Genomic DNA, 23,647 nt, shown 5'->3' on the forward strand with positions numbered 1-23,647 from the left:
CCCCAGCCCTGGTCTTTCCAGGGGAGCCCAGGAACTAGCTGGAGAAATGTAAGCCGGCAGCTGGAGGAGGGAGCACAGGGCTGGGACCCTGTGTGTGTGAGTGGGGACCCCTGCTGGCCACTGTGCAGGGCAGAGGAGCAGGAGCGGGGCCCTTTGGGTCCTCCATCAGCCCTTCAATTCCACATTCACTGGGTGTGTCACACACAGTCCCTGGAGGGAGCCAACAGCTACACACACAAAGGACCGAACAAGATCATTTTGGACATTGCTAAGTTCTAGGGAGGAAATACAACAGGTCAGTGAGAAGGACAGTCAGTGGGGGCATATGGGGCTGGCTTTAGATGGAAGGGGGACAGGGAAAGCCTAGCTGAGGAGGTGACATTAGCACTGAGACTTGAAGGCCCAGAAGAAGCCTGCTGCGTGACCATCTGGACGAGGGGTCTGCAGGGAGAGGCCGGCCCCAGGCTGGAGCAGGCATGGCATTCACCAGGAAAGGACAGTAGGGGCAGGAGACAGGCAGGTGGTCAGAGGGAGGAGAGAGCTCTCAAGAGCCGTAGGCAGCCCCGAGGATTGCACAGGATCTGCGGCTTAAGCGATCCTTCAGGCTGCAGGGGAGGAGGAGTTCCTGGGCCGTCCCCACAGCACTGCAAGGTAGGTGCTGGCACTGTGTCTCGTCTTGTGCAAGGAGCCGCACTTAGCCCTGATCCAGGGAGCTCACAGTGACTGGCCAGTCACAAGCACTGCGGTGCCAAAGGCCACAGAGGGGGACCGTCTTAGGGGAAAACTCCAGCCCTTGCTGCACACAGTCTGTCCCTGTGTCCACCAGCCAGAGCCCATGCCCACTGTCCCCTCTGCAGTGTGTGAAGTCCAGGAGGTTTGCTGACAGGCTGGCTTCATCCTCTGCAGAAGTTTCCATTGTCCCCAAGCATCAGGCGTCTCCACCATGTCTCCACCAGTGTGCCCGGGTCAAGGACACCATCTGGGAACCCTCTCTCCCGCTTGGCCAGGCAGGGAACCTGCTCCGCCTGCTCCTGCCTCCAGCAGCTCATTCCCTTGGCAGTCACCACCCAGGCCCTGCTGAGGGTGCTGCCGGGCTGGACCCAAGACCCAGGGCTCCCGAGGGGGATACACACCTGTGGATACTCCTGCAAGTCCACACTGGCTCCCCTGCCTGGAGGGACCCCCAGAAGCCAATGCTGGGGGACTCAACACTCCATGAACACCTCCACATCCCAGGCAGTGTTCAGGACACATAGAGGGGCACCAAGCAGGCACAGCCTTCCCAGGTTCCCAGTCCGTAGAGTCACCGGTCACAGGGACGCTGGGATGAACAACCCAGCGACGTCTCTCTCTCCCTTTCTTTGTCAATTTCCTTCCCCCCAGGACCCAGGGCAAGAAAGTTTGTGAAAGGCAGTTTCAACTTTCAAGACTGAATCCTGAGGAGGGTAATAAAAGGGGCCGGGGCCTGCCGCCAGGGGGTAGCCTGGGCCGCACGTGGGGACTAGCATGAGGCCAGCACAGGGAGGGACAAGACCCAAGATCATCATTTCCCCAAGAAAGGCTTGTGAGGGGTCTTTTCTTCCTGGCTCAGCCCAACAGTGCGAGACCCCCAATGGGGGTCTCAGTGAGGACTTGCTAATGTGCTTTCATGGGAGTCCTGGCTGTGGGTCAGGTCCTTGGTCCTTCCTAGCAGAAGGAATTGGTAGAAAAGAGGGCAGCATGGGGGGCAGCCAGGCCCCCAGGGTCGCAGACAAGAAAGGGATCGTCTGGGTACACTGGCTCCTGGGCCATAACAAGGTACGTAGTTGGGGGACCGAGCCCCAGTAGAAGCTCAAAGCCGGGGCACTGTGACGTCCCAGGTTCCCAAACAGCCCTTGGACCAGAGAGGTCAAGCTGAGGGAAGGGGGCGGCCAGGGTTCCCGTGGCTCCCTCTCCCCGAGGGGGCGCCCCAGCCGGGCCTTGGAGCTGGCGGAAGCAGAGGGAGCGCCAGGCGGCGGGAAGAAGAGGCCATGGGCGCGCAGGTCGGGGCGCTGCTGCTCGCGCAACTGTTGGTGCGGGTCGAAATCGCGAGGCAGGGTGAGCTGAGGCGGGGGCTGCCGGCGCAGCTAGGGGTGATGGGGGAAGGGTGGGGCGCGTGGAGACCGAGGGGAGCTCACCTTCTCTCCTACCCGCAGCGTTGCGGGGTAGGGACCTGTTGCTTCCAGGTAAGGCGTCCAGGGGGCGCGCTTCCCTGCGCAGGGCACCTGAGCCGGAGCGCGAAGGGCGACTCATCTTTTCCTCTCCCCGCCCCAGGTTTCGAGAACTCTTCTATGCTCGCATGTAACTGATGGGGCCGCCCCTGGGTGTGGGGGAGGGGCGGGCGCCTGTGGCCCACGTGGGGCAGGTCCCCAGCGTCCCCTTCTTCCTGGGCGGCAAGACCCCTGGACGCGCGGTTCCCCGGGGCGCCCCTTCCCTTCTCCCACCCGGTGGGTGAGGGTGGACGGGGTGGGCCTGCCTCCCGCAGCTCAGCCTGGTGTCCATCTGTCCATCCCAGGGCCATGTGGCCAACGGACTGTCCCGACACGCATAGTGGGTGGAAAGGACGCAGAGCTTGGGCGCTGGCCGTGGCAGGGCAGCCTGCGCCTATGGGGCTCCCACTACTGCGGAGCAAGCCTGCTCAACCGCCGCTGGGTGCTCTCGGCCGCGCACTGCTTCCAAAAGTGAGTCTGGGGGCGGGCGGCCCGCTGACCCCGGGCCCTGGGTCTGCAGCAGGACCTGCGCGCATGCCCCACGTGGACACGGCCCTCGTGTGCTCCTGAGGCCCAGTCCCGGCTGCAGCCCGTTACGCACCCACGCGAGTCCCCCAGGGCGCTCCGGGAGGAAACCCTGTGCAGTTTCTACCAGAACGTTCTCCCAGAACATTCCCACGCACATTTGTTTGTCTTGTTCTTTTCTTTCTTGCTTCACTTGTCCCCAAATGGCACCACCAACCTCCACCTTCCTCACCCCACCTCCCAGCGGAGGTGACCCCCCCCCCCCGGGGGAGGAATGAGCTGAAGTAAGTGCTGGACACAGAGCCTGGCCTGTGGTGACAGTGGCCCCGGAAGCTGTTTTGAGCCCAGCCTGCTGTGGCGCCCGTGCACCTGCTCGTTCCCTTTTGAGAAGGGCTCTTGGAGGTGACAGGTGGTTGAGTGACTGGCCAGATGAGCTGGCAGGGGAGGCACCCTCCTGCCAACCCCCTCAAGTCCCCAGGTGTGGGACTTTGTTTGGGGCTGTCTGGGCTCTCCCCGTTTCTACCCTGGCCTCTTTGGTCGAAGGAAGACCTGCTAATGGTGTCTGGGGTGAGCCCCGCAGCAGCCCGGGGATCTCAGCTCAGGGAGCAGCCCCAGGTGTGCTCAGGTGGCCCACCCTCCCTCTGAGGACCCCTGACGGCTTTCTCCTCCCCTGCCAGCAACAGTGATCCCTATGAATGGTCGGTCCAGTTTGGCGAGCTGTCTGCCACACCACCCATTTGGAGCCTGCGGGCCTACCTCTGTCATTACAGGGTGAAGAGTATTATTATATAACCCAAATCCAGGAAGTATTCGCAGGACGACATCTCCCTGCTGAAGCTGTCCTCCTCCGTCACCTTCAATAAGCACATCCAGCCCGTCTGTGTCCTGTCCTCCTCCTCTGAGTTCAAGAACCGGGACGACTGCTGGGTGACTGGCTGGGGGGACATCCACGAGAAAAAGAGTGAGGTTGGGGACAGACAGGTGGGGAAGGGGAGTGTTATTCACCACGCCCTGTGCCAGCCACACCAGCTGCAGTGGCCCCCACCTTGGTCTGTGTGCCACTGTGCTTTGACTTTGGCCAGCTGAGCAATCTCTCCTCACCTCCTTTCCACACCCTGCCCCGCTGTAGAGCAGGGCTTTCTGTACCCACACTCAGCTCCCCCTCCCTTCCTGAGACTGTGAGCCAGAAACCAGAGAGGGAGGCCCCCCCACCGGCCCAGGCCACACCCCCAGCCTGCGGGGGTGTGCGAGGTTTTGGGGTGGACTTGTCAAAAAGGCATCAGGCATTGTTTGGTTTTTTTGTTTGTTTTTGGGGGTTTTTTGAAGTATAATTCACAAACCATAAAATTCATCCTTTTAAAGTATACAATTCAGGGACTTCCCTGGTAGTCCAGTGGTTAAGACTCCGGACTTCCACTGCAGGGGGTGTGGGTTCTATCTCTGGTTGGGGAACTAAGATCCCACGCCCCGTGCGGTGCAGCCAAAAAAAAAAAAAAAAAAAAAAAAGGCATACAATTCAGACTTTTTTTTTTTTAGTATATTCACAGAGTGGTTCCAGCATCACCACTGTCTAATTACAGAACATTTTCATCATCTCAAAATGAAATCCCATGCTTATTAGCCATTACTCCTAATTCCCCGTTGTTCTAGGGCCATAGCCCCTGGCAGCCACTAATCTGCTTTCTGTCTCTATGGATTTACCTACTCTAGACGCTTCATATGAACGCAGTTATACACTACGTGCTAGCTTCTCTCACTAAGCATAATATTTTCAATGTTCATTCATGTTTTAGTGTGTGTCAGTACTTCACTCCTTCTTTCTTTTTGAGGTTTAACTCATATAACATTAACCATTTTAAAGTATATAATTCAATGGCATTTAGAACATTCACAGTGCATAACCATCAACTCTATCAAGATCCAAAACATTTTCATCACGCCCAGAGGAAATCCCATAACCATTAAGCAGTCACTCCCAATTACCCCCTCCCTCCAGCCCTTAGCAACCACTAACCAACTTTTTGTCTCTATGGATTTACGTATTCTGGACATTTCATATAAATGGAATCATACACTGTGTCACCTTTCATGTTTGGCTTCTTTCACTTAGCATAATGTTTTCAAGATTCATCCATATTATAGTATGTATCAAAACTTCATTCTCTTTTATGGCTGAATAATATTCCATTGTATGGATGCACAATTTGTTTATCCATTCCTCCACTGATGACATTTGTGTTGTTTCCATCTTTTGGGTATTTGTATTAGTATACAAATTGGTGCTTGAATACCTCTTTTCAATTATTTTGTGAATGTATTTAGGAGTGCAATCCTGGATCACATGGTCATTCTATGTTTAACTTCTTGAGGAGCTGACAAACAGTGTTCCATAGCTGCTGCTCCATTTTACATTCCTATCAACAATAAGGGTTATAATTCCTCTCCATTCTCCTCAATAAAAAACTTGTTATTTTCCAGGTTTTTGTTTGTTTGTTTTGTTTTGTTTTGGCCATCCTAGTGGGTGTGAAGTGGTATTTCACTGTGGTTTTGATTTGCATTTCTCTAATGACTAGTGATGTTGAGCAACTTTTCATGTGCTGGTTGGCCAGTTGTATATCTTCCTTGGAGTAATGGCTATTTAAGTCCCTTACCCTTTTTTTTTTTTTGGTCACACCACGTGGCTTGTGGAATCTTAGTTCTCCAGCCAGGGATTGAACCTGGGCCCTCAGCAGTGAGAGCACAGAGTCCTAACCACTGGACCTCCAGGGAATTCCCAACCCAATTTTATTTATTTGTTTGTTTGTTTTTAAATAAATTTATTTATTTTATTTTTGGCTACGTTGGGTCTTCGTTGCTGCACGCAGGCTTTTCTCTGGTTGCAGCGAGCTGGGGCTACTCTTCGTTGTGCGCAGGCTTCTCATTGTGGTGGCTTCTCTTGTTGCAGAGCACGGGCTCTAGGTGCGCAGGCTTCAGTAGTTGTGGCACACGGGCTCAGTAGCTGTGGCTCGTGGGCTCTAGAGCGCAGGCTCAGTAGTTGTGGCACACGGGCTTAGTTGCTCTGCGGCATGTGGGATCTTCCTGGATCAGGGCTCGAACCCATGTCTCCTGCACTGGCAGGCAGATTCTTAACCACTGCGCCACCAGGGAAGACCACCCCCCCAACCCATTTTTAAACTGAGTTGTCTTTGTTGTGACGTTGTAATCGTTTTTATATATTCTGGATATTAGACCCTTTTTAGATATATGATTTACAAATATTTTTTCCTATTCTGTGGGGTTTTTTTTTTCCTTTTTTCTTCTTCTTTTTTTTTTTTAAACTGGTTCCTGGGTCTCACTCCATGGATTTAATTGGTCTGGGATGTGGCACAGACATTGGGCTATTTTAAAGCGTCCCAGGTGATTCTAATACGTAGCTAAGGGTAAGACCAGCTGGCCTAATGGGGTTCATGATGCTTAGAGAGCCAAGTGATGCCAGGAAAGAGGCAATAATCTCCAGGAAAAGGACAAGGAGCTAAAGGTTTGAAAGTTGAAATGAAGACCTAGCCGAAGTTCTGCAGAACAGGTGGGCTTTAGCGTCAGAAAGTTGTGTTTTGAATCCTCTTACTTAACCCTTCAGTTTCTTCGAAAGTGGCATCATAGCTCCTTCCTTCCAGGTTCCATGTTGTCAGTCCCTGGTGTTGATGGGGGAAGAGCACTTCGGATGCAAGGCTGAGCCAAGACTCGTGGACCACATCTCTTTTCACTTTCATGATAGTATCTATTGATGCACAGAATATTTTAATTTTGATGAAGTTCAGATTATTTTTTCTCTGGCGCTTTTGCTTTTGGTGTCATGTCTAAGAAATCATTGCCAAATTCGAGGTCATGAAGATTTACCCTCATGTTTTCTTGAAGAGTTTTATAGTTTTAGCTGTTATATGTATATCTTTGATTCATTTTGAGTTGATCTTTGTTTATGGTGGGAAGTAGTGGGTCCAACTTCATTTTTTGCATTTGGATATCTAGTTGTCCCAGCACCATTTGTTAAAGAGACTATTCTCTACTCCACTGAATTATCTTGGCACCCTTGTCAAAAATCAGTTGACCAAAGAAGAATGGGTTTATTTTCTAGACTCACAATTCTATTCCGTTTGTCTGTATGTTTATCCATTTACCAGGACCCCATTGTTTGATTCCTGTAGCTTCCAAGTATGTTTTGAAATTGGGACGTGTGTATTCTCCAACTTTGTTTACTTTTTCAAATATTGGTTTTGTTATTTGGGGTCTCTTGATAGTCCCTCTAAATGTTAGGATGAGCTTGTCAATTTCCACTAAAAAGGCCATTGGAATTTGGATAGGGATTGCATTGAATCTGTGGATTGCTTTGGGGGAGTATTGTCATCTAAATAATATTAAGTCTCCAGTCCATAAACAGAAGATACGTTTCCATTTATTTATGTCTTCTTTAATTTCTTTCGGCAATGTTTTGTAGTTTTTTGTGTACAGGTCCTCAATTAAATCTAACTATTTTATTCTTTTTGATGCTATTGTAAAATGAAATTTCTTTTCTAATATCCTTTTGAAATTGTTCATTGGTAGTGTATAGAAATATAATTGACTTTTGTGTCTTGATTTTAGATCCTGCAAATTTGCTGAATTCATTTATTAATTCTAGTCCTTCTTTGTGTACTCTCCATTATTTTCTATATATAAGATCATGTCATCTGTGAATAGACATAGTTTTACTTCTTCCTTTCCAACTTGGATGTGTTTTATTTCCTTTTCTTGCCTAATTGCTCTGACTAGAACTTCCAGTAAAGTGTTAGATAGAGGTGGCAAAAAACTGGCATCATTGTCTTTTTCCTGATCTTAGGGGGAAAGCTTTCAGTCTTTCACAATTCTGTAGCTGTGGGTTTTTCACATATGATCTCTATCATGTTAAGGAAGTTCTCGCTATCCTTAGTTAATTGAGTGTTTTTATAATGAAAGTGTTGGATTTTCCTGCATCAATTAGGATAACCATGTGGGTTTTTTTTTTTTTTCCTTCATTCTATTACTGTAGTCTGTAGTATGTTATATTGATTGATTTTCGTATGTTGAACCCACCTTGCACTCTGGATAAATCTCGCTCGGTCGTGGTGTAGAATTCTTTTAATATGCTGCTGGATTCAGTTTGCTGGTATTTTGTTGAGGATTTTTGCATATATGTTGGTCTGTAGTTTCTTTTTGTGTGTGATAACTTGCTTGGGCTTTGGTGTCACAGTAATGCCAGTCTCATGGAATGAGTTAGGAAGTATTCCTTCCTCTTCTGTTTTTTGGAAGAAGGATTGATGTTAATTTCCTCTTATGTTTGATAGAAGTCACCATTTAAGCCATCTGGCCCAAGGCTTTTCTTCATTGGGAGGTTTCTGACTAGTGACTAAATCTTTTTACTTGTTATGTGTCTGTTCAGATTTTCTATTTTTTCTTGAGTCTGTTTTAGTATTTTGTGTGTTCCTAGGAATTTGTCCATTTCCTCTAGGTTATCTAATTTGTTGGAATACAATTGTTCATAGTATTCACTTATAGTCCTTAATTTTTCTTTAAGGTCAGTAATAATGTCCCCACTTTCATTGTCAATTTTGTTGATCTTTCAAAGAACCTACTTTTGGTTTTGTTGATTTTCGCTATTGTTTTTCTGTTCCCTAGTTTGATTTTTTTCCCATTCCTCTCTTTATTATTTCCTTCCTTCTTCTACCTCTGGGTTTAATTTGCTCTTTTTTTTCTAGTTCCTTAAGTTAGATTGTTGATTTGAGATTTTTCTCCTTTATTAACATAGGCATTTCCAGCTATAAATTTCCTTGTGAGAATTGCTTTTGCTGCATCCCATAAGTTTTGGTATGTTGTGTTTTTATTTCCATTCATCTCAAAGTACTTTCTAATTTTCCTTGTGATTTCTTCTTTGACCCATTGGTTAGGAGTATGTTGTTTAATTTCCACATATTTGTGAATTTTTCAGTTTTCCTTCTGTTATTGATTTCTAGCCTCAATCCACTGTTTTCTATGATGTCAATCTTTTCTAATTTATTGCAACTTATTTTGCGGCCTGATGTGTCATCTATCTTGGAGAATGTTTTGCATCCACTTGGAAGGAAGGTGTATTCTGCTCTTGTTTGGGTGGATTGTTCTGTATATGTCTTTTAGGTCTAGCTGCTTTATAATGCTGTTCAAGTCCTCTGTTATCTTACTGATCTTCTCTCTGGTTGTTCTATCCATTAATAAAAGTGGGGCATTGAAGTCTCCAACTGTTCTTGTAGAACTGTCTATTTCTCCCACCAGTTACAGCAATTTTGCTTCATGTATTTTGGGGCTCAGTTGTTAGATGTGTAGATATTTATAATTATTATATCTTGAGGACTTGCCACTTTTATCAATATGTAATGTCCTTCTTTGATTCTTTTTTAAAATATTTATTTATTATTTATTTATTTTGGCTGTGCTGGGTCTTAGTTGCGGCATGCAGGATCTTCACTGTGGCATGCGGGATACTTAGGTGTGGCATGTGGGATTTCTTAGTTGCGGCATGCAGACTTCTTAGTTGCAGCATGCATGTGGGATCTCGTTCCCTGACCAGAGATCAAACCCAGGCCCCCTGCATTGGGAGCACAGAGTTTTACCTGCTGGACCACCAGGGAAGTCCCCCTTCTTTGACTCTTGTAACATGTTTTGACTGAAAATCCATTTTGTCTGACATTAGTATAGCAACCTCAGCTCTTTTTGGTTACTATTTGCATGGAATCTCTTTTTCCAACCTTTCACTTTAAACCTATATTTACCTTTGGATCTAAAATTGTTGTCGGGCTTCCCTGGTGGCGCAGTGGTTAAGAATCTGCCTGCCAATGCACGGGACACGGGTTCAAGCCCTGGTCTGGGAAGATTCCCACATGCCGTGGAGCAGCTAAGCCCATGCACCATAACTACTGAGCCTGCGCTCTAGAGCCCGCTAGCCACAACTACTGAGCCTACACTCTAGAGCCCATGAGCCACAACTGCTGAGCCCACGTGCCACAACTACTGAAGACTGCGCACCTAGAGCCTGTGCTCCGCAGCAAGAGAAACCACCGCAATGAGAAGCCTGTGCACCGCAACAGAGTGGCCCCCGCTCGCCACAACTAGAAAAAGCTTGCATGCAACAATGAAGACCCAACGCAGCCAAAAATAATAAATAAATAAATTTTTAAAAATAAAAAAATTTAAAAATAATAAAATTATTGTCTTGTAGACAGGATATAGTTGGATCTCTGTTTTTAATCCATTCTGCCAATCTCTGCCTTTTAATTGGAGTGTTTAATACAGTTACATTAAAATTAATTACTGATGGGGAAGGATTTACTTCTACCATTATTCAATTTGTTTTCTATATTTTGTCAGATGTAGAAGATATAGATATCTTATATCTATATCATATCTATATCTATACCTATGTCTTATATCTTTTTTGTTCCTTATTTCCCCCTTTTTGTGTTTAATTAATTTTTATTAGTGTACTGTATTGATTTCCTTCTCACTTCCTGTTCTGTATATTTTTTAGTTATTTTCTCAGCAGTTTCCCTGGAGATTACAGTTAATAACTTAAACTTATAACAGTCTACTTTGAATTAATATCAACTTAGGGTCAATAGCATACAAAAGTTCTGTTCCTATACAACTCTATTCTTCTCAAGTTGTTATTGTCACAGTTTACATCTTTATATATTGTGTAACCATATCTTTATATATTGTGTAACCAATCTCTGTGTAACAGAGATTTACAATTATTGTCTTTTAAGTTGCATTTGTCTTTTAAATTGTATAGCAAAAAAGGTATGAACCAAAACTATAATAATACTGGCTTGTATGTTTACCTGTGTAGTTACCTTTACCAGTGTTCTCTATTTCTTCCTATGGGTTTAAGTTACTGGCTACTGCCCTTTCATTTCATCCTGAAGGGCTCCCTTTTCCATTTCTTGTAGGGCAGGCCTACTAATGATGAACACTCTCAGCATTTGCTTATCTGGGAATATCTTAATCTCGCCTTCATTTTTTTTGAAGGATAGTTTTGCCTGATATAGAATTCTTGGTTGACTGTTTTAGTCTCTTAGCACTTTACATATGTCATTGCACTGCCTTTTGGCCTCCAGGGTGTCTGAAAAGAATGTGGCTGTCAATCTTGTTGAAGATCCCTTATACTTGATGTGTAGCTTCTCTCTCGCTGTTTACAAGAGTCTCCCTTTGTCTTTGCATTTTGATATTTTGATGAAAATGTATCTCAGTGTGGATCTCCTTGTGTTTATCCTACTTGGAATTTGTTCACCTTCTTGAATGTGTAGATTCATATCTTTCATCAAATTTGGGAAAACTTCAGCCTGGATCCTGCAGCTATACTAATTATAAACAAGCTCAGCTGCAGCAGCCCCTCCCCCGGTGTATGCTTCAGCCATGGTCTCTCCCCACTGGCTCAGGCAGCGACTGTCATCTGCAGGCTACAGAGAGGGAAACCAAGTCTCAGGGAGGAGCTGTGACAGCCTGTCCATCCATTGGGTCCCTCTGTGATATTGTTCATCACCCACCACATGCTGGGTGCTGGACTAGAGCAGAGGAATCAAGGGCAATGTCCCAGGTACTGTGGGTACTCCAGGAAGTCCACTCCCCTTCATACCCCCTTTCTCCAGATGGAAGAGGAGAGGCTAAGGTTGTTGTCTTTCTCTCTCCCACCCTCAACCCCTGACAGATCTGTCACCTCCCTACAATCTTCAGGAAGTGCAAGTCTCCATCATAAACAAATCCAGGTGTTCCTACCTGTTCCATCAGCCTGATTACCACAGTCACAGCAGTAATAATATGATTTGTGCTGGCTCTGAGGATGGCAACACTGACACCTGCAAAGTGAGTACCCCTGCCCCAATGAGGGCCATACTGAAACTGGGTACCACCCCTCCCAATCTTGGGCCTGAGAGCAACCACCTTGACCCCTACCAATCCACCCTTAGAGTTTATTCATGAGAAAATCATTGTAGACCTCATTTATCCAGCCTATAAAACAAGCTTCCCGTTTTACATTAATTGTACCTCCTTTGATCCTTATGTGAAATTGAGTGGATAGACTATTGCCCCCCTTTGCAGATGCAGAAACTGAAGTTTGTTTGCTTCCAGGGGGAGGAGTGGGATTTGCACCCAGTCTGCCCAGCTCCACAGCCCCTCCTGCTCTACCAGCCTCTCCACTGGCCCCTCCTGCCCCACCCCAGGTCTTGCTCACCCACACTGCTTCCAGGGTGACCCAGGTGGACCCTTGGTCTGTGAAAAGAATGAGCTGTGGATTCAGATTGGAATCGTGAGCTGGGGAGTGGGCTGTGGTAGGCGCACCGGGCCAGCATCTACACCAATGTCAGTAGTTACTTCAACTGGATCCAGGTGCTGGTGGGCCGCAGCACACCCAGGCCAGACCCCTCTCAGTTGCTGCTGCCCCTCGCTCTGCTCTGGGCTCCCTGACTCCTGCAGCTGGCCTGTGCACACCTAAGCCCATGAGGGTGCAGTAGTTACTGCAGCTCCAGGCACATTAGCCAAGGGCTGGGGGCACCCCAGTGGCAGGACTGCCTGCTGGACCAGGCCCAGTCCCCTTCTGTCCCCTTTGCTAATAAACGTGTGCATGTTCACATTGATGCCTTGCACCACGTTCTGTGGCCCTGGGTGGATTCCTGGACACCCTCACAGTTACCCGCGTCCCATCCACCCTAAGACCACTCCTTAACTCCTAAACCATCGTCACCCATCTGTGCTATACAGGTTTTGGTTGCAAACAACAGAACCCTCTCAGGTTAGTTCAATCAGAAAGATAATTTACAGGGATTTCCCTGGTGGTCCGGTGGTTAAGACTCTGTGCTCCCAATGTAGGGGCCCGGGGTTCAATCCCTGGTCAGGGAACTAGAACACTCATGCCGCAACTAAAGATATCCCGCAACAAAGATCCCGTGTGCTGCAACTAAGACCCGGCGCAGCCAAATAAATATTTTAAAAAAAGAAAGATAATTTACAGGAGGACATAAGTAGCAACAGGGTCCCTGGGGGCTAGGAAGGCTGGAATGGGGTGCAGTGGAGGAAACACCCCCAAACACCCCCAGTGCTCATGCCGTGTTCCCCACCACACAGACGCCAGACGCTCCTGGTCTCACCACGGTCCCGCAAAAGCTGACCCGGGACCAGGACGAGGGTGCGGGTAATTTATTTGGGAGACGATACCAAGAAGCCCCAGTGAAGAGTGGGGAAACTGAGGCAGGAGGGGTGAGAGCCAATGACGTTTGCCCAGATGAGGAGGTTACCCTTGTGGGCAGCTGAGGTGCTGTCTGGCCGGGATCCCCTGAGAAATCACGGGGACACACCTCAGCATCGCCTGTGGGGGATGAGGACCTGGCATGGCCCCTTCTCTCCTGACTCCCCATGGTTGAGGCTTGTCCTGGGGTCGTGGGGGCTCCAAGCTCCGTAGGTGGCCTGGGTGGAGGGGCAGCATCAAGCGTGTTCCCCCCCCCCATGCTGGGGTCCCAGAACCCAGCCTCAGCATGGCCAAGGGACCAGGCCAGCAGGGCCGACTTGGGCTGCTTGGAACTGCTCGGGCAGATCTGCGTTTTCATGAGATACAGAGGTGCTGTGAGAGCAGAAGGTATGAGAAGCTCTGGTCGATTGAGAGGTGGTCTCTGTGAAGAGGCAGGTGGAGGAGTCTTGGGAGGGTGCCCTCCTCGCCTCTGCCCACCTGGACAGCCACACAGGCTGTAGGACACCACGCTCAGGCTTCATGCCTCTCGGCAGCCCTGCAAGGCTGGAGCTTCTCTTCCCCCTCATCACAATGAGGAAACTGAGGCCCAGCAAGGTGATAGAACCATTCAAGTCACTCAGCTCACAAAGGCCTGTGTCCACCTCTCACTGCATGGCCTGACTCAGAGGGGCCAGCAGGTACCAGACGGGTGGGGTCTCCCAGGTCTCCTGTAAGACTCACCTGCATTGAGATTTCCACTCCCCCCATCTGCCCTCCCCAACAGCCAAAACCTGAGGGTGCCCCCACTCACCTCCCCCAAAGGCCCTCTGAGTTGACCCCAAGCAGAACACTCACTGCCCTGGTGTCCCATGTGTTACTGGAGGACAGTGTGATTTAATGCCTATTAAGCGCTTGGCCCCAGACCGGCCACACTGCGACACTGCCCCTCCTCCAGCGCAGGCAGAGTAGCCTCTGGTGGCCCAGTGCCCGTGTGACAGACTCATCCACAGAAATACCTTCAAGCCCGCCCAGGCGCACGTCCACCCATAGGGTCCTGTTCAGGGCCACCTACCCAGAGGCTCAAGAGGACTCCAGCCAGGTGCCACGGCATGCCCCTCCCCCTGGCCTGGCTCACCCCACACCTTTGTCCCCCCTCAGGCTGCTTTGGATGACCCCTGGTTGTTGGGTCAGCATGGTTTGGGGTCTGGCTGTGTCCGTCCCAAAGGGCCCAGCTTCTGCTGGGACATCAGTGAGCACACCACCTGAATCCTGGAAAGGCCACCCCCTCCCACCTCCTCCTGCTGCCAGGTCTACAGGGTGCCCCTGGGGTCTGGCCAAGGGCAGGGCTGGGCACTTGTCAGAGATGAGTCCTGTGCTGCAGATGGTGGGCTGGGCACCGCCATACTGAAACACACTGGCAGGGCAGCCAGCTCAGGGCGCACCTCCCCTCCACCTTTGTTGAACTGTTATTTTGTTTTCATCCTTGGCATTTAAAGACTTTGGTTGTAAGCAAAAGAATCCCCTAGTACCAGCATGAGTGAAGGAGAGTTGCTTTAGAAGGATAAAGGACAGCCCACCAAGGGCAAGGATGACTGGAATGAGGAGCTCCAGCTCCACAGGACACTCTTTCTCAGCCTGCAAGGTTGCAGGCTCTCAGGCCAGCTGAGAGTCCTCGCCAGTGGCTGCAGCTATGGCTGCCCCCTGCCTGGGCCCCAAGGGGTCCTCTCTCCCTCCTCCAGGGTAAAAATCCCAGGGAAGGATTCTGATTGGCTGGTCTGGGGTCATGTGTCACTTCTTGATCAATCACTGTGACCTGGAGGACATGGTGGGATGATGGCCCCCATTTGCCCTCCCGTGGAAGTGGGGACAGGTCCGGCACCAGAAAAAGGTGGGGATGACTCAGCTGTGGCCCTGAGAAGGATGGTTGTGAGAAGGGCAAGTAGATGACATTTGCCAAGGGGCCATTTCTGCAGTGTGACTCAAGGGTGGGACTGAAGGGCGTGTGGGCCCAGCAGGGGTCTGTGCCTCAGTTTCTCAATCTGAGACAGGGGCTGGGTTGGGGTGAGCCCCTGGAAAGAGGTTCCTTTCCTACTTCTCTCAGGTTTGATTGTCCAATATTCAATCAGTTCCAGATCCTCCCACCATAAGCCAGTTTCTCAGTGGGAACTTGTTTCCTGGTCCCTGCACCCAGGTGTCTGTCCTCCAGGCTTCCCGCCTCACCTAAATTGCAACAGGCAACCACCCAGCTCCTTCCATCCCGCCTTCCAGTGAACTCCCCTCTCAAGGTCTGGCCCATATCCCCAGAGACAGCTGTGTGTTCCCAGGGTCCCTGGTCACTCTTGCTCCCACCTGCCTCTCCAGCTGCCCCAACTCTGCACCAAGGGGAACACTGCCCACCTGGCTCCATTCCTGCCAAGGCCTCTAATGGCAGCTGAATCCGGGGTAACGAAAGGTCAGGAGCCTTGGGGAAGGTGCTTCTTTTATTCTTGTGGCACTTCTATAGCATTTACATCAGCCAGGCACTATTCCAAGCTCTGCGTGGGCTAACCCAGTTAATCTTCACAACCACCTGGGAGGAGGGTTTTACAGAAGAGGAAACTCTCCCAAGGTCTCAGGGCTGGAGGGCGGGCGTTCCACAAGCCGACTCCAGAGTCCTCGAGCGTGGGCTTGAGCCTGCTCCTAGAGCGTGGACAGCAGAGGTCAGGCCTGAGGCTGCCCTCCGTCACTCTGAGTGGAGGGGCTGGGGCTGGGGCTGGTTCGCCTCTAGGTCCCCTCGTTCATATCCTTCACCCTCACTCCCGGCATGATGCCCTGCTGGCCCCTTTCACTCCCAAATACTCAGTGCCCACTCTGTGCTGGGCACTGTTCAGGCCATGGGAGACTGGTATGCACTGAATGTCTGTGTCCTCTCCAAAATTTATATGTTGAAGCCTTAACCCCCAATGTGACTGTTTGTGGAAGTAATTAAGGTTAAATGAAGTCATAAGGGTGGGCTCTGATCCGATAGGATTAATGTCCTTCTAAAAGCACACCAGCACCGCCCCCCCATGCCCAGCAGACATAAAGAGGAGGCCGTGTGATCACACAGTTACATGCCAGCCACCTACAAGCCAAGAGAAGAGGCCTCAGAGGGAAACCCATCTTGCCAGTTCCTTGTTCTTGGACTTCCAGCCTCCAGAATGGTGAGAAATAAGCTGTGTTTAAGCCCCCCAGTCTGTGGTGTTCTGTTCTGGCAGCCTGAGCTAAGACAGGGACAGAGACCCAGACCCTGCCTCATGGAGGGAGAACAAACAAATCAAACCTCCTCTATCACACATCAACTCCCACTGTGACGTGGCAGAGGAGGAGGTGTGCTGGGCAGGAAGGCCCCCACGAGGAGGAACCGAGTGGAGGGCTGCTGGATGACTTGGTAGAAGGAGGTTCCAGAGCCTTCTGGGAGGTGGGCACAGTCCAGGCCCAGCCCGCCAACTGAGCCCTGTCCCCAGCATCTCCCAGCCTCACCCGAGACCGGCAGCCTTGCTGTCCTGGCCGCCCCAAATTGAAGAGGAGACTGTTTCCCAAGGTCAAGTCTGCTCCTGCCTCTAGGGTTAAGCGAGGAGAGCCGCCAGGTTTAAACAAGATATTCATAAGACATTCATTCCCCTCCCCGCAAAAAAACTGTGCAGAGCTGGGGCTGCGAGGGGCTATGCAAGGCCTGGAGCCTGGGCTCTGTATGAGGCTGTCCCAGCCAGGATTTCTGGACAGAACGATGCCGCTCAGAAGCCCCAGTGACCGAGCACTGCAAGGAGCCAGGAGGCAGGATCCGGTTCAGAGGTGAGCGGCCAAGGATCCTCTGGAGCTTCGTGGCCCGACCGAAACAACCCCCACCCCCGTTCATCCCCACTCCACATCGCCCCCCCCCTTACCTGGCTGGGCACAGGCTCCCGCCCCCAGTTCTGTGCACCTTGGCCCAAGCCAGGTTTCCTTTGAGAAACCCAGGTGTCCTTTTCCTGCCACCTCAAAAGCACTGTTCAAAGCATCTTTGTTCAAGCCTGGGCTGATGAAGCCACAGCCCAGCCCTGACCTCCTTAATTACCTCCTGGCCAGGCCCCCACCCCCTCCTGGGTCTTTAAGCCCCCAGGTCATCCCCCAGCCCAGTTAGCAAGGAGGACACCAGCTGCAAGAGTGAGAACAGAATCCAGGGGCTGCGGGGTCTAGGGGTGGGGGGCACGCAGGAGCAGCTGTCAGGAAGTGGAAATACAAGATGGGGGAGGGGCTGGGCTCCAGGGCTTGTATCCAGACCTAAAGTGGCCAAATCTCACAGCGGGTGGGGGGCAGTGGTGGTCTCTGGGGCCTGGGCATAGGGCATAGAGCCTGGGCCACAGGGCTAGGTCTGGGACCAACCAGGGTCTAAAGGAAGACAAAAGGGCCTCTGGGGGGGCTAGATCCTCCTCCTCTCTCTGCAGGCTCCAACCAGAGGGCACCCTCATTCCTAATCTCTGACCTCCCTCCCCTCACCCTGTTATCTGACACCAAACCCATAATCCAGTCCCTTCCCTGCTTCCTCCTCCAGTGTGCCAAACCCCCCAACCTTAGCCCTGTGTCTCCCTGCCCCCATCCTCCGCCCAGTTCCCCGCTCCTCTGCTCGCCCTTGAGTTCCCCTTGTCCTCTCACAGCCTGCGGGCAGCCTCAGGTGTCAAGTCTCATCGTGGGGGGCCGGGACACCCAGGACGGAGAGCGGCCGAGGCAGGCGAGCATCCAGCACCGCGGGGCACATGTGTGTGTGGGCTCGCTCATGCCCCCCAGTGGGTGCTGACAGCAGCACACCGCTTCCTGAGGTGAGCAGGCAGCCCAGGCTTGGACAAGGGGCAGTCCCCTACTCTGAGGGCTCAACGTCGAGCGGGGCACGGGCGGGTGGAGCAAGACCCACGGAATGGGGGGGCGCCACTTGGCGGAAGCGTGGTCCCCAGGCTCTGAGTGAGAGGGTGGCGGGTACGGGGGCCCTACTGGGGGTGGAGGAGGAGCTGCTTTAACTAGACCCACCGCTGTCATGCAGGAGGGCGCTGCCATATGAGTACCACGTGCGCCTCGGGGCACTGCACCTGGGTCCCGCCTTGCCCCATGTTCTCTTGGTGCCCGTGCGGAGGGTGCTGCTGCCTCCGGACTACTCAGAGGACGGGGCCGGAGGGGACCTGGCGTTGCTGCAGCTTCGCCGCCCAGTGCCCTTGAGCACATGAGTCCAGCCCATCTGCCTGCCTGAGCCTGGGGCTTGCCCACCACCAGGCACACCGTGCTGGATCACTGGCTAGGGCAGCCTCCACTCAGGAGGTGAGGCAGAGGGCGGGGCACTGGGGCATTGGGGGAGGGACAGGCGATCTCTCTCCACCTCTCACTGACCAGGAATCCCAGCCCCTCACTGCCCCAATCCAGGACCCAGCGTGACCTCCAGGGACCCAAACATCCTCACAGTTTTTCCACCTCACTGTCTCCCAGCTCTTAGAAGTCCCCCTTCTTCTCCAGTGCCACTCCCAGAGTGGCGACCTCTGCAGGGAGTAAGGGTGCCACTGCTGGATACTCGCACCTGTGACCTCCTCTACCACATGGGCACCAACGTGCCTCGTGCCGAGCACATAGTGCTGCCAGGGAACCTGTGCACCGGCTATGTCGAGGGCCAGAAGGATGCCTGCCAGGTGTGAGAAGCTGCCTGGAAACTCTGGAGTCCATTCTCCTATGGCCAGCACCTTACCTCCTTAGAACCCAGGATCCAGGAGGTACCACCTCCAGGGCTCAGTGTCCTGGACCCCAACCCAGAGGCACCACCTGGGGGACTGCAGCCCTGGGACCCAAAGTCCCTGGAGGGCTGGGACCTAAGCTCTTCTTTCTCCTGCAGGGTGACTCTGGAGGACCCCTGACCTGCATGAAATCTGGGCGCTGGGTCCTAGTGGGTGTGGTGAGCTGGGGCAAGGGCTGTGCCCTGCCCAACCGTCCAGGTGTCTGTACCAATGTGGCCACTTACAGCCCTTGGATTCAGGCTCGCCTCAGCCTCTGATGCAGTGACAGTGACCTGAAGCCAGACTCTGGGGTCCCTCAGCTGCCTGGTCTGTGTGGGGATCTACACATCCCCCAACCCTGCCCCTTCTGACTTAGGGCTTAGAGGCCTAATAAAGTTAAGGGGCCATCCACCCATCCATTCATCTATCTCCTACCTCCTCCTTGGGGCTCACCAAACCCAAGCTGCCAACCCTCCTCCAGGAGCCTCCCGAGTGTCCGGGGGTCTCACACTCCCTCCCTTCCCTTCCTGCTCATATTTAACCCCCTGAGCTCCAGTCAGAGCACCCAAAGACAGGCAAGTGAGTCAGTGCTAGGTCTGGTCTGTGTGCCCTTCTTTTCTGGAAGAAGTCAGAGAAACTCAAATATGAGAGGGATCCAACACCAAGGAAATGATTGTCCATTGCTAGCTTTGAAGATGGAGGGGCCAGGTGGCAAGGAGCTGAAGAAAGCCCCTGGCTGACAGCCAGCAGGGAAAGGGACACCTCAGCGCTACAACTGCAAAGAACCGGATTTGGCCAATAACTTGAACCAGCTTGGAAGCCAACTCTTCTCCCAGCCTCCAGATGAGAGCCCTGACAGGCCAAGCCCTTGATTTCAGCCCGGTGAGATCCTAAGCAGAGAACCCAGTTTAGCCCACCCGCAGAGTTGTGATTTAATAAATTAGAGCTTAAGCTGCTATGTTTGTAGTCATCTGCTACACAGCAATAGAAAACTCATATAGATTTTGCCCCACTGCAGTGAAAGTGCCCCAGGAGGCAGGTGGCCAGCCACCAGGCCTGGCCTTCCCATGAATTCTAAGGTCTTAGGAGTTTGGGGCACCTGACATCATGCCCTCTGCCAAGAGGAGACAGGAGCCCCCAGATAGGCCTGGCCATAGCTTCTGCTATCCTTGTTTTTTCTGCCACTGCCCCCATCCATGCCCTGGATGAGTCTGAGGCTGTGTCCTAGCCTTGGCCAGGCCCCCCAGGCCCAGGACCGCCCCCTTCCCCCACCTGCATCTGGAGACCGGCCTAGGCCCTTTCAGCTCCCTGACCACCCTCATGTGCTGGGACCTGGTGTCCTATCCCCTCTCTGCCGTCTCCTCATCCCCAGGCCAAGGATCATCCATCCCTATAGACAGAGCTCAGTTTCTAGAACAGCAGAAAGAACAAGAACCGGAACAAAACCTGGAAACTCCAAAGCCCCCCTTTGCAGTTGACGGGGCAGTGGGGAAAGGGGGGACAGGGGAGGCTATCACTGAAGGGGCAGCCTGGCTGGGCAGGACCAAGTGCAGCTGCCTCCACTCAGGCCTGAGCCTCGTCTTCCTCCCTTCTTTCCTCCCAGGGGAAAAAGTGGCTGCAGCACGTGGTCGCTGCTGGGCCAGGCCAGGCTGGGAGGGTGGGGCTGTGGACTGGGCAGTGAGGGAGCTCCAGGCTGCTGTCTCCCCTAGGCTGAGGGCCGTCTACTGGCTGCCCCTGGTGGGGTCACTGGGGACCAGGGTACCCAGAACAGGGCATGGCTGTGGCAGGCCAGGCAAAAGGCTGTGGGCACATCTGCGGTGGGACCCTAGCCGCCCCTGCTGGGTGATGCTGACCGTCCTCCCATCCCGCCCTCAGCCGGGGGCCAGCCCAGAGAACTTCCTTAAGATGCCTCCCAAGGTACTGAGACAAGAACAAGCCAGGGACTGAGAGCCAGGATGCCTCAGTCTTGGACCTGCCGTGATTAGAGTAATGGATCCCCATTCAGAGCCCAGTGTTTCTTTTCTTTCTTTCTTTGGCTGTGCTGGTTCTTAGTTAAGGCTCACGGGATCTTCGTTGCAGCATGCGGGATCTTTAGTTGCGGCATGCAGGATCTAGTTCCCTGACCGGGGATCGAACCTGGGCCCTCTGCATTGGGAGCGTGGAGTCTTAACTGCTGGACCACCAGGGAAGTCCCAGAGCCAAGTGTTTCTGAAGCGTAAGGTGAGAGCTAAGCAGGGGTGTCCTAGAAGTGGAGGGGGCGGGCTGCCCACGGAAGGGAATGAGCAGAAATCTGCTACTCCTCGTTAAACCCTCACCAGACGGTGCAGAGAGCTCTACTGCACCATCTCATGAGATTCTCACTAGACACTCTGTGAGGGGGGTTTCCCCATTTGTCAGATGAGAAAACAGGCCCAGAGGCATACAGCGGGTAGATGGTAGACTGGGATTTGAACCCAGGTGGTCTGATTCTGGAGGCAGCTGGGGATGGTAAAGAGGGTATTACCGCCTTGGTTCTCTCCACTTCCTCCCACTCCAACAGTGTGGCCTCCAGGCCCGCCTCCTCTCTGCTCGTTCCTGTTGTGGCAGCCTCACAGGGCTGGACAAGCTACAGCTCTTCTCTGTCCAGCAGGCTCAGTGGCGCGGCACCCTGTGCTGCTGCATCCCGCCTGTCAGCAAGGTCATTGGGCCTGGAGCCGGGGCGGGGGTGGGGGGTGGGGGGTGGGGGGTGGGGCGGGGGGGGGTATGGACCTGGCCCTGCATCAGTAGCATCCTGCCCCCGGCCTCACGACGGCTGCCTGACCTGCCAGGAGGGAGCCCCTGGGGCGGCGAGGATAGTCCTGAGAACCCACCGGGGACAGGACATCAGGCTCCTGTCCAAGCAAGCATTTTCTAGCTGCTCACCTGCTCCAGTTGGTAGAGCTGCAACCAGATGGCCCAGCCTCTCCCAGGAGTACTGACAACCTCAGTTTCCCCATCTACAATCTGAACTGGTAACACCAACCCTATCATGGCTGTTGGGAGAGTCAGAATGACTCAGTTCTGCCCAGTGAGCACGCAGGCTGCGCCAGGCACTGGCGGACTCTCCGCTGATCTCTGAACACCCGTGAGGTGTGCCCATTTCACGAATGGGGAAACAGGCCCAGAAAGGCTAGGTAATATGCCCTAAGACCCACAGCAGGCAAGAGGTGGAACCAGATTTGAATCTGGGCGACTGACTCTAATTCCACACTGAATTATCACTTCCCTCGTAGAAATGAAACCAGTTGTATGACACAACTAGAGGCACACTAGTAACGAGTGATGATTGACAATTACTATTTATTAATCAACACTTTAAAAAGTTTAAGTAGACCAAAGGAGAAGGCCCACCAGGCTGAGACCCTACAGGCTTAGTTTGGAGGCCGGGGAGGGTCTCTTCGTGAGCGCTGGGTGGTTGAGGCAACAGGGCAGAAAGGGCCCAGGAGGACTTCCTGTGCAGAGAAGCAAGAGCAGCTGGCCAGCTGGCTCACCCACCATCTTGAGACTCCCATTTTGTCTGTCATGGCCCCCAGGAAGGAGGGCCTGCACCCAGCTAGACCACAGAACTGGGGGGCTGGGGGCTCAGCCCCTGCTCCTCCCTCAAACTTCTCCTGACCCCATTCCCACTGCAGGAGGTGTCACTGTACTGACACGAGGACTGCAGTTACCTCCTGCAACCGACCCACCCAACATAGCACAATGGGGTGCACAGAGATCCCATCTGAGGGAAAGGTCTGCCTTGAGGCACAGGTGGGGAGGAGTCCCAGGAAGAAAAGGGACTTCAAAGGACTCCTGAGGAGCCAGAGGCCAGAAGTCAAAAATAACTATAGCTACAGTTTAGGAAACATCTATTGAGTGCTAACTCTTGGTGATGTTACCCGCAAACTGGGTTTGCCTCTTGGTGAGTGTCAAGCGAAAAGACACAACCAAGCCAAAGATCGGGAGAAGGAAGGATTTATTATTATTTGCAGCAAGTGAAGAGAACACCAGGGATCTTTCCCAAAGCAGTGTCTCCCCGAACGGCAAAATTGGGGGAATTTTAGGCTAAGGGTACGTGCATATTCACGAAAGGGCTTGCAATGAGGCCAGGCTTAGATCACAAAGTGGCTTAGGCCAAAAATGGCTTCTCTTCTGTCAAGAAAACCATGCTGGGTTCTCTCTCCAGGGACCCCCCCCCCCCGACCCTATCTCCTTACAGCAAGGCTCCACAAACTTTACAAACAGTTATTCTCCAATCTCAGAGAGGGGGAAACTGGGCCTTGGTGAGGTTAACTGCCCAAGGCTGCACACTCAGTGCCAGAGCAAGGATTTGAATCCCAGCAGGTCTGAGCCCAGAGCCTGCGTGGCTAGCCACCAGCTTGATTCAGGGCCAAGGCAGCAGCATCTTCAGGTTCCACCCACTCCAAAGAATCCTCAAATTGTGGCCTCAACAACTGCTGAGCTGTTCAGCATCCAGGGGCACCACTGGCTCATCTCTCACTGGGTGCCACGGCATGCCTTCTCTGGCACATGCCAGCGATGACTCAGCTGACGTTCTTCTCCCTGGGAGAGGTTGAAAGAAAAGCCTCCTTCTCTTGCTCTAGTATAACTGCAATTTGGGGCGACACAGGAGAGCGTCCAACTACCAAGGAGGGAGGCCTAGGCTGTCAGTAGGTACGAAGGGCGGCCAGAGAGGGAAACCAAGTCCACAGGCCCTTCCGGAGCCTGCGTGGATCTGGGCAGAAAGGCGGGCAGTTGCCCAGGGCACCCTCCTCCTGGGAAGCGTGAACACCAACTTTGGCCATGCATGCTGCTTCTTCTGAGGATGTTTGCCAGGACTTGTTATCAAATGGGGGTCCTGCTGCTTGCTGCTCACAATCAATTGCATACTCACAAATGTTGGT

The 23,647-nt window shown here is 52.3% G+C and overlaps 1 pseudogene; it reads left to right on the forward strand.

Annotated features, from left to right (window-relative positions):
* Positions 1 to 2,326: 2,326 nt before the first annotated feature.
* Positions 2,327 to 19,024, forward strand: LOC133104197 (transmembrane protease serine 9-like; annotated as a pseudogene).
* The last annotated feature ends 4,623 nt before the right edge of the window (positions 19,025 to 23,647 follow it).

This window comes from Eubalaena glacialis, chromosome 13 (assembly GCF_028564815.1).
Source record: "Eubalaena glacialis isolate mEubGla1 chromosome 13, mEubGla1.1.hap2.+ XY, whole genome shotgun sequence".
NCBI lineage: Eukaryota > Metazoa > Chordata > Mammalia > Artiodactyla > Balaenidae > Eubalaena > Eubalaena glacialis.